The sequence below is a fragment of the Morone saxatilis genome, unplaced genomic scaffold (genome assembly GCF_004916995.1).
Source record: "Morone saxatilis isolate NCDOM2014 unplaced genomic scaffold, NCSU_SB_2.0 Contig23, whole genome shotgun sequence".
Taxonomy (NCBI): domain Eukaryota; kingdom Metazoa; phylum Chordata; class Actinopteri; family Moronidae; genus Morone; species Morone saxatilis.
Window position 1 is genome coordinate 937,310 of NW_023339796.1, and position 4,897 is coordinate 942,206.

At 40.2% G+C, this 4,897-nt stretch overlaps 1 protein-coding gene across 1 annotated transcript in view; it reads left to right on the forward strand.

The window, feature by feature from the left end:
• The window catches only part of kcnq3 (potassium voltage-gated channel, KQT-like subfamily, member 3), a 79,658-nt gene that overhangs the window by 54,979 nt on the left and 19,782 nt on the right, over nt 1-4,897 (forward strand). The gene's annotated exons all lie outside the window — the stretch shown is intronic.

Below are 4,897 nucleotides of genomic sequence, written 5' to 3' on the forward strand. Positions count from 1 at the left end.
TTTTCCTTTCTTGTTTCCTTTCCTCTTCATCTTTACTTTCAATCTTTTATTTTTCTGTCTTCATGTCCTCATTCTTTCCATCCTTTCTATCCTTCCTTTCCTCAGCACTTCAGGCCATCTCTCTTTGTCCTTTATTATTTACCATTTATGTCACTCTTCCTTCCCTTTGTCACTTCATTTGTTTCTTTTCTTTTACTTTTCTGTCCTTTCCTTCCTTTCCTTCCTTCCTTCCTTCCTTCCTTTACTTTCTCACCTGATCCTGAAACAACACATCCTCCAAACTGAGTGAAACTAAACTGAACTTTTCGTCGTTTTAGTATTATCATCTGTCGAGACCTGTTTAAATTCAAATAACAGAATAATATAGTATAATATTTAATAAAATAATATAATAATCATAAAATAATATAATATATAATAATATATTTCCATTAAATATTCCGACTGTTCCGCAGATTCTTTGTGTCTTCGTTCTGCTTCAGTTCAGAAACAGTTTGATCTCTGAAGTATGACCGCGGCAGCCATATTTGTCTTCCACTCATCTTTCCGTCCATTACTGAAGGGGCAGAGAGGCGTTACTGAACCTCATTTCCTTCAGAATGACCCTAATTATACGGTCAGGAAATCTAAGATAATTAGCACTCAGGATTTCAGATTTGGTCCTTAACTCGCCAAAGATGAGGTCAACCGAGTGCGTCAGTTTCCCCCGCAGAGGAAAGACGGAGAACTATTAAAAACAGAGGACAGAAACAGCCGATAGACACTTTATCTGCTGGAGGAATCTGTTGTCGCCAAAATACCTGATTTCTTTCAACAAACACAGGTCGGAGGTCAGACACGCTTTAGGTTTTTTAGGCAGATATTAGTGCTAATAATAATCCTGTGTTCAGAAGCAGCTTTTGTTTCAGGGTCAGTCCGTACAAAGCAAAATAAAACATATATGAGCTCTGTTTTCAGCTGTTGTTTGGTTTGGGGTTTTAGGATTAGCAGCGACGGAGGTCACATGAAGAATGAGCCACCTCGTCCACAGTTCCCGTTAACCCAGGGGTCTCAAACTCACACTTTAATGGTCAAATACTACAGGAAAGCACAATGTTAACAACTAATAAAAACAATCTTGATTATTATCGGGTTTACAGATTATTTTATATGTTTGACATCATATCGTGGGTCAGAGGGTCAGTTTGAGGTCTATTGCGTTAATCTCTTTTATTTGGATAAAACACAATGAAAACGCTCAAAGCAATAAAGGAACAACAAGCAAACAAAATGACACCAATTTCCTGATTATCAACATCAGTTGTTAGCAATTCGCTAGTGTTTGCTGTTGAAATTTTCAACAAGTAATTATTATTATTCAACATAAATCTCATTTTGAGGCATATTTTGTGATCTATTAGTATCTTAAATCCTCAATTCAGAACCAAAAAAATACCCAAAAACTTGAATCTGCTCCTGAAGGCAAGCAGCTGAATGACGTCCTTGTTCCCACCGCGGAGCAGTGCACTGAACTCCCATAAATCTTTATTAAGCAGACACAGACGGAGAGATTAAAAGGGAGCTTCATTGATCTCCTCCAACCGCTGAGTCCAGTCCCACGAGGCCACGGGGGCCACCGATGACTTCATGCTGGGACTGTAAGAGTCCTTTTGATTGGCTGGTTGTTGGCGGTCCAGCAGCGTCTCATCCAGACGCTCAGATGAAGCTTATCAGGAAACTCTCTGACGTTAGTTTGCTGTTGTGGCTTTTTGTGCTGTGATGCCTAAATTAACAAATGTTCCACAGATTAGTTCGACTGATTACCTTGTTTGTACTGTGGGGGGGGGGTAAACACACAAAGTACAAAAGAAACCTCAGAGTGAGCCTGTGAACGTCAACTGTGATATTAATTCACATTACAGTGTTTTCAGATGTTGAATGTTTGTGTCTTTAGTTCGGTGTGTGGCACCTTATTACTAACGTTAAGATAAAGAGCTCTCAGCAAGTCTACAGTAAAAGTAAACAGCATAAACAATTTGGAAGAAACAATATTGATTCTTAAAAAAGCCACTTCAGATATTGCGATTCTGTAATATTACAATAGAAAATCTTTAGTTTGATGTGATTTGGTCCAAAGTGAAATATCTCGACCGTTACTGGATTCAATTATGGGCAGGGTATTAAAAGTCCCCAGAGGATCAATATAAAACAGATATATCAGACAAATATGTGAAGATTCAAATCAGTGAGATGAGAAACGAAGGAATCGTTTTGTCTCCATCAGCTCAGCAGCAGGAATCAACGTGTTTATGTGTCACTGAAGCTGTCAGCTGTCCTAGTGCTGATGCTGCATGCTGAGGGAATGGGAACGCCCCCCGCTGCCACACACACGGTCAGGATATTCCCAGTCAAACAGCAGCTTCTGCACGATCAGCAAATCCCAAATCAGCCTGAATATCCTCTCCAACTGTCCCACAGCGGGGGGGAGAGGAGAAATCCATCACTCCCAACGCGGCCTCCTGTCAGGATCACTGCAAACGCCAACAAATCTGACCTCCTATCGAGGTTGAGAGGTGGTGTCGGGGTCGCCCTGCGAGGATCCCACAAGACGTCAATCCACTCCAAAATTAATAAATAATCCAACTGTCGAGTCGTCAATAAAGGTAAAGGCCGGTTTGAGGGCGTCAAACTGAGGGCACGGCTTTATAACGCTGCATTCACAGCGTCCTTCCTGCCCGACGTTGACTGTTTTGTCCTTTTTCCTTGATGTGTTTGTACCATCTGGCCTGGAGACACGTGTTGTAACGCGGTGTTGATCTGATCATCGGGAGTCTACAGGGGGTATTTTATTTTAATATGCTGATTCAGTTTTATGCTGTGACTTCCTGCCAGTGCGATATGACGTTGGGGGTCCGAGAGAGTCGACTGCTTCTGGTGGAGTCTAGAATGAAGGTTCCCAATTTTGGGGTCAGGATCTTCACTAGTGGTTTTCAAAGCTTCATTAGGGGGTCACAAGACCTTCTGCATTTTAAGGGTTGTAGGAAAACTAAATAATACACAGTCTATCTATATCTCAGTGTCTGATTCACTTCTGTAAAGAAATGTAAAGTAAATTGTCTAATATATCAATAGCCAATCATCAGAGAGAAGAAAACACTGAATCTGTCAGAAAATAAGCTTATTAAGTCTATTTTATTGTTAAAAATGATTAAAAAATACATAATACAAAGAATTGTAAAAAAAAAAAGTTCCCTAAACAGGAAATAATCTGCTCACAATTCATCCAAATCACTCGTTTTACACAAACTTCTCCTCAGAGACTCTCGACCGAACAAAGATCGCCGCCTCTCATCTCGTCCTTGTGACTGCAGTCATTAGCGGTGTGCTGCTGCTGTCCTTTCCCACCAGTGTTTGCATATCGTCGGGCAAATTAACTGTCAGAATTGCATCGTCTGCACTCTCTTTATTGAATCTCGCCGGCAAATTGGTTGTTAGGAATCCTCTGGGGTGGTATCAGCACCAGGGGCCGAGCCTCCGCTGGGCTCGTGGATATAAAGTGGATTAATGGAGAGAGAGAGTGAGCGGTTGTACAGGTGGGCTGCTCTCATCAGTACCGCCACATGACCTTTAATAACAAATACAAACATCCACCCAAAGAAATTAAATAGTTTTGGTTCTTAGCTGATCTTCAAACACATTTCTAAATGTTATATGGAATATGTTTTATGAGTTTAACCAGAATGTTTCAACCTTTTCCATCACAAATTAAAGTTATTTGACCTCCACATTAAACAGAAATCAGACATCTGCTTCATCATATTCACATATCTCCTGTACCAACAGGAACAGTGTAAGCTATTTGCTGGACTGGTAGCACAGCCAGACCAGGACTGAGACCAGTGTTACGACAGGGAATACAGTACAAAGGTCGTTTTCTTGCCAGGTTTGCCTCCCTACCATTAGCTGCACAAAGTAACTAGCTCATGGCAGCTATATTAGCAGTTAGCTGACAATATTCTCTCCGTAAAATATAATATCAGTTTCACCCAAATCACTGATAAAGTTGTTTGTTTGTACAGTAATCATAAGTAATCATAAGTAATAAGTGAGCTCCTAACTAATGAATCATCGCTCTGTATGGCTAGTTCATGCTGACGTCAGGACGCGTCACATTTTGTTGTACAGGAAGACAAAATTATTGGATTTTGATATAAAAATACAAGAACTTTTGATATTTTTGTTGGCATAAACTCTTGTTTACAAGAAAAAGAAAAACATATGTATACAATAGAACTGACAAAGTTCTAAAATGGGTAAAAATGCATTTTTAATCTTATCTTGACATGTTCAACTAAGACCTGAATGATGTATCTGGTCTGTCATGTCAGGTTTGATGTGTGAGATCGCCGTCCACTTCTTATTTCCCACCAACAGTCAACAGAAGTTTCTCTCTACAGTAACTGAGTTTGTATTTGTGCGCAAACGTGACCATAAGATGTGAGATTAATGCATTATGTTGTTTAATTTAGAGAAGTTTGATTCATTTTTATCAAACATTTCCACATCCAGCAGTTACGATCGTTCATTTGCAGTCGTGTTTGTTCTATCTCCGTCTTTGGTCTCTACCAACTCCTGAGGGAAATATCCTCTTTATAGCTGCTAAATGCAGCCCGTCCCTCTGTGTTATGATAAAAAACCTTCCTGTTTGTGGAAATAACCGTTAGCAAACATGATCTATAGCGTACTCCAAGCAAAAACCCATCCTCCACTGACGGTCCGCTGTAAATCTGGTAATAAGCTCCATTACCTTCATCCATTTCCACCTGAGACACCGGGTTTGGCCTCTCTTTACCTTCAAACAAAGAAAATGGTGTTTGTCCAGGTCTGTTCAACTCTCTCAGAAACTCCTGATTGCCAA